A 6,472-nucleotide genomic window follows, 5' to 3' on the forward strand; every position below is an offset into this window, starting at 1 on the left:
TTTTGATGGTTTCTTGGGTGGCTGTTTTTAATTTTCTTTCCCCGCATCCCCATCCCCCAATGTTACATAAAGGGTATCCAAATTCACTGCCACTGAGTCGATTCTGACTCAAGAAAATAGGAGAGCAGCCATGGGAAGGAAAGAGGCTACTGCTTAGAATTCTGGAAGCTTCTTCTTAAATAACTCTGTGAGAATTCCAGGGAAATTAAGAAAGTGATAATATTAATCTATATATTCTGAAGAATAAGTGTGACACTTCTTTGTCATAGAAGCTGTCTCCCTCTATTAATTATTTATCTTCAGATGTTGTTGTTATGTACTGTAGAGTTAGTTCCAACTCATAGCGACCCTGTAGAGGGTTTCCAAGGCTGTAAATCTTTATGGAAGCAGAAAGCCTCATCTTTCTCCCACGGAACAGCTGGTAGTTTCAAACTGTTGACTGTGAGATTAGCAGCCCAATTCATAACCACTATGCTACCAGAGCTCCTTCATACAGTGTCTAAATATTTGTCTTTTTAAAGCCTTAAATAAATACCTTTATCTGTCAAACTCATTGAAAAGAATAACCTTGCATTTTCATAAATACATATCAGCAACAAAATTTGAAGAACTAGCAATTGGAAAAATGCACATTTTATCATAATTTATCTATCTGTGCAGCCATTCATTTATTCAAAATTGTAATTCGGTACTTACTCTTAGAAGTTATATTTTAAGCTAGTTTATTGAAGCAACGAGTCAGACAGCAAATGAGAAATAGATTATCTGGTGTGGTGCTATTTGATAAAGCACTGGACCACAAGGTAGGTTTGAAACACAAGGTCAATGGTTCAAACTCACCAGCCACTCCTTGGAACCCTATACAGGGTCTCTTTGATTTGGAACTGACTCAAAGGAACTAAACAACAACTATGCAATCATTCAATGGCTACAAATATAATTTCAGACTAATTATCTCAGTATTACATCAAAAGCATTTAATGTCATGCTATTCTCAATGCTGATTTTCTGCACTCTTACTGAAGATGCTATATGCTTTCAAACATCCTTTGCTAGACTGGGAAAATTTTGTATAGAGAATATTGAATTTCTATTTAAAAACAAGAACATGAAATTTTACATATTCACAAAAGTATACTTTTCTTAATAATAGTAGAATGAATTGGTGGTGGTGGTGGTGTGCCATGGAGACAGTTCCGACTCATAACAGCCCTGCATTGGGTTTCTGAGGCTGTAAATCTTTATGGGAGCAGAAAGCCTTATATTTCTCCCATGGAACAGCTGGTAGTTTTGAACTGTTTACCTTGAGGTTAGCAGCCCAACTCGTAACCACTGCACTAGCAGAATGAATTAAAAGTGTTAATTTCCATGTAACTGAATGTTCAATATATAGTTTCTTTTCAAAATTAAACAACAGTGACAACAATAACAGAAAAACTGAGGAATCTTTCCAAAACCAAACAAGAAATAAAAAGTTAAATATTTATGCATATATATTAATAAATACAGAATATATATTGTTGTTGTTAAGCACTGTCGGGTCACTTCCCTCTCATACTGACCCTCCATAGGGTTTCCAAGGCTGTAATCTTTACGGGGTTGAACTTTGTGGTTTGCTTATCAAACAATGCTTATCATACAGAGCCACTATGCTCTCCTACAGAATATATATATATATGTTGTTTTTAAGAGCTATAGTCTGTTCCCACTCATAGTGACCCTGTATAGCATTTCCAAGGAGCAGTTGGTGAGTTTGAACTGCTGACCTTGTTGTTCTTAGTCCAGTGCTGCTCCTACAGTACTACTCCATGTATATATATTGTTGTTGTTGTTGTTAAGTGCCGTCAAGTTGGTTCCAACCCATAGCGACCCTCTCTAGGGTTTCTGAGGAGCTGCTGGTGAGCTTGAACCGCTGAACTTGTAGTTCAAATGGCTTCGCCATCTGGCGCATTAACTCACAGCACCACACCAGGACTCCTAATATACTCTTAAATGAAAAAGAAGGTACAAAACTGGAAGACTGCTTGATTAAAACCTGGCTAGGTCTGTATTGATATTTTCTTTTCTTTGTTTTAAGTTTTTATTGTGAATTTTGTGTTAGTTTATATGGGTGAGCATTATCTTTACATTTATCCTATCAAATTTTGTTTCATTGCAATGATCACAATTATGCATCATTAAACAGCTAAAGGGTACACCCCATATGCCTGCCCCCTGGCTGCCAGCCCACAGCCCCCCTCCCTCCCTGAGTCTAGAGTCCCCAGCCACTCCTTCTATCCACATCATCGTCTCTGCCTCCATCCCTAGTGTCACTATCTCCCCAGACAGGGTCTCACACTTTGCTTTTCTCCCTTGATGGTTCCAGGGATCTCCACTCCTGGACTGCAAAATCAACCACTCCCCTCCCTTTGTTACCAAACATTTACATTTACCTTTCCAACACTCACTGTCAGACAGATGTGACAGCAATCATTCCCTATTGAACCACAGGAGTCTTTCCCCCCCCGCCCCTCACCTTTTATTAATCCCATCCACACAGGTTGGAAACAATGCAGTGGAGGTTCTACTTATCCTATCTCTTCTGGAGCTGGTTTGCCTATTGAAAGCCAGTAAACCAGTCACTTCTAGCCTTTGTAGTCCCTCCATTTTGAGTAGCAAATGTCTAAGTTCCCCATCCCTGTCGACCCTGTGTACCAAGGGGATGGGAATGATCCTCACTGTAGAGATTTGTCCGCTCCTCTGTCATACTGCTTCCACAAGCATAGGTCAAGTTCATCCACTTATAGTGGGTTACTCTTGTTTTTTGTTGTTCCCTGTCTTTCTTTCTATAGTGGTGTTCTGATTATCTAGCCATTAATACCAGGTCAAATGGTTACTATCTGCAAGTGTGGGTGTTCTTGTGCATCTCCCTCACTTTGTATCAGCTGGATGCTTCACACTCCGTTCTAGTCCTCTGGGGCCATGTCCCTGCCCCTGGGCTCAGGAGTCCCCAATTTTCATCATACTGCTGGTTAACCAGGTCTCAATTGAATGTGATCAGAGTCTATTGAATGTGATCAGACTTAGTTCACAACTTCATTGCTGTTTTCCCCCCACTTGCCCGTATTGGTGACCAACGTGGTCAGCAGCAAGACCACATGCCTGCTAGTGTATTCCAATTGAGTTTCAGTCTTGGAAGGGGCTTGCCTTGAGGGGACCTGACAACTTGCCTTGATGGCTTTATTAATATTTTCTGTTTGTTGTTGCTATTAAGTGCCATAAAGTCAGTTCCTACTCATAGCAACCCTGAATTAGGTTTCAGAGGAGTGACTGGTGGGTTTGAACCACTGAACTTGCAGTTAGCAGTTCAGTGCCTATCCTATAGTGCAAGAATAAAAATTATATTCTAAGGATTACCAAGATATATACACGAGTCCTGATGTGACCCTGTAGGATAAGCACTAGACTGTAAGGTTGGTTTGAACTGCAAGTTGGCAGGTGGTTCAAACTCACCAGCTGCTTGTCGAGAACCCTATATAGAGTCGCTATGAATCGGAACCAACTCTATGGCATTTAATAACAGCAAGGCATATAGAAATGTTCTTGGCAAAGGAAAATAAATAGTGTCTTTTTTTTTAATACGATGCAAAAAGATTTTGAAGAGACATTCTTTACTAGACTGGGCTGTTCTTATTAAGCACCTATGACAACTCATAAAAACCCTGAATAGCATTTCCGAGTGGTGGCTAGGTCATTTCAATCACAGATATTGCAATTCAAATGACCGTGTGGTGCAGAGCTAGAGATACAGCAGGGCTCCACTCGTGCTGGTGATTATGTGCTGTGGAGTTGGAACCGACTCACAGCAACCCTTTACAGGGTTTCTGAGGCTGTAAATCTTTACGGGAGCAGAAAGCCTCATTTTTTCTCCCGCGGAACAGCTGGTAGTTTCGAACTGCTGACCTTAAGGTTCGCAGCCCAATTTGTAACCACTACGCTACCAGAGCTAACCACTGGTAAGTGGTTCAAACCCACTAGCTACTTCTTGGAAACCCTATGCGGGGTCACTATGAGTCGCAACCAACTGAACAGTACTTAATAACAACAAGTATTTTAGAGCAAGAAACAGCTCCAGAGCCTAGCAAAGTCACAAGCTGTAATAAGTAGATGATCAGAGATGCTCGTTGAACAAATGAGTGAGTGAATTAGTGAAGGACTAAATTCCAAATCATTGGTCTAGTATTCCACTAGTACAGCTTCCACAAATTACATGAGCAGATGCATCTTTCAAAAAATATAAAAACTACATTGCCTTCTCAAATAATAAAAAAAGAAAAGGCACTCCTGTTCGTTATTGATATCTGTTAAAACTATGGTCTTTCCAGGTATTTATTTATATAGGATCACCTTCCAGATGTGCTGCTCTGTGTCACATGGGAACCATTTATCTCACATGCTTCTAAGTCTCCCTTATATGATTCATACTAAATTTCAGTCCAACCACCTTTAAAAAAATGAAAACAAACATTCCCAGAGGTGCCCAAGTTCACGCAGTTTCAATACACCATATAAACAGCAATAAACCATATGCTGCAGGAATCTAGCATAAATAGCCCTTTAAAAAAAAAAAAAAATTGAGCTGCCAACAAAATCAAGATTCCATTTTTAAATGATTTTCTGAAAAGTAAACATTTTCCAAGCTTGATCTTTGTATAATTTTTCACTGGCATTTTTCAAGCTAGGAACAACCTGCACATGTTCTTTTTGTAAAGAAGGGTTTAATACTCCACTGTGTCACCAAGTCCCAGTGAGCTAATTTGTTCTAAAGACAACATTACTACAGCAATACAACACAGCTTAACCTTCAACTAACCTTACTCTGTTTGCTTTCCACATCCCAACAGAGGCTTTCAGCCAAAACATCCCCTCAATTCTTGGTTCATTTCTCTCTAGGTGGAAAATATGTGCATATAAACTATGGTGCTTTTATATATCAGAGAAAAGGCAACATTTATACAATCCAAAAGTCACACACACACACATGTTGTTCCCTATATTACAAATATGGAATCATTTCGGGGAGGCCAGATGCTTCGAATTCAGGACACAACCCCACCTTTAAGAAAAGTCTCCAAAGAGAATTTATGAAAAAATGAGAACAAATTCAAAACCCTCTATTTAGTGTATTGGCTCAAATCTTTACTTCTTGCTACCACATCCTTGTTCACATTGGTAAAGGATGACAGTTCTTACAAAAATAAATCTTTATCTAATTTCAGCCATCCCTTCTTCCTTAGTGGTACCAATACTTAGGACTCTACGTTGCTAAACAAAACGTTTGCATCCACCCAGAGGTACCTTGGAAGGGAGATCTCATGACACACTTTTGAAAAATCTGTCACTGAAAGCCCTATTGAGCATGCAGTTCTACTCTGACACATGGGTTGTTATGACTTGAAATGGACTCAATGACAATTGATTGGTTGTTTATTATTGGCCCTCCCTCCCTTAGCTCCTACTCTCAACCAGACTCAAAATAAAACTACAAGGGGCATCTGCCTGTGCCTACTGGATTGGGCGCCTGATTTTTCAAAATTGAATAAAGAAAACCTCACTCCAAAAACAACAACAACAACAAATTCCAGTGTTTTTCCAGTGTTTTTCATTTGTTTTAAGTCTCAAATTTCAGTGCTTTGGCTACCTTGAACATGTTAACATTAGAGCTTTCTCTGTGCTAATAAGATGATGTTATTTGTATTTTTTCTCAAGAAAAGTCCCAAAACATGGGTACCCTAAAATAGTCTGAATGATTTTACTAGAATTTTATGCCAGTTCGACAAGTTGACAGATTCTCATTCATTGTCCCAAACTTTTTGAGTTAGAATTTCTGGGTGCAAAATAAAATGTCCTATACTTTATTTTCGGACTCCTGGTTTGGCACTGTAGGTTAATGGCACCAGACTGCAAAACCATTTGAACTGCAAGGTCAGCGATTCAAGCTCACTGGTCGCTCCTTAGAAATCCTATAAAGGGTTGCTATGGATCTGAACAGCTCGACGGCACTTAACAACAACGTACTTTATTTTCAGAGGATCCATTTAACTAACTAGATGGTGTGCTGATTTCTTAAGATCAAATTCAGCATTACAGATAACCTTCTATGACCTAAACCCTACTCTTCAGTTGTTAAATAACAGTTGGGATAACAAAGAGAACATAAGCCAAAATGAGATTGATAGCTAAAGAAATCACAAAGAATCCATTACTCTCAGAGTTATAGCAGCTCTACAAATTTATTACAAAGCCAAAAAAGAACTTCAGGAAATAAAAAATGGTTGTAGGAATATTTTATTAGGGATAGGCTTGATACTTTAAGAGTAGGATGACACTAGTCTATTGGCATTCATTTTAAAAGTATATTTAAGCTAGTGCAGCCTCCAAATTTAGCACATTATAAAGTCCTCATTGATGCTTGTGCAAACCAAAACAATTG

Source organism: Chrysochloris asiatica, unplaced genomic scaffold (assembly GCF_000296735.1).
Source record: "Chrysochloris asiatica unplaced genomic scaffold, ChrAsi1.0 scaffold00036, whole genome shotgun sequence".
Lineage (NCBI taxonomy): Eukaryota > Metazoa > Chordata > Mammalia > Afrosoricida > Chrysochloridae > Chrysochloris > Chrysochloris asiatica.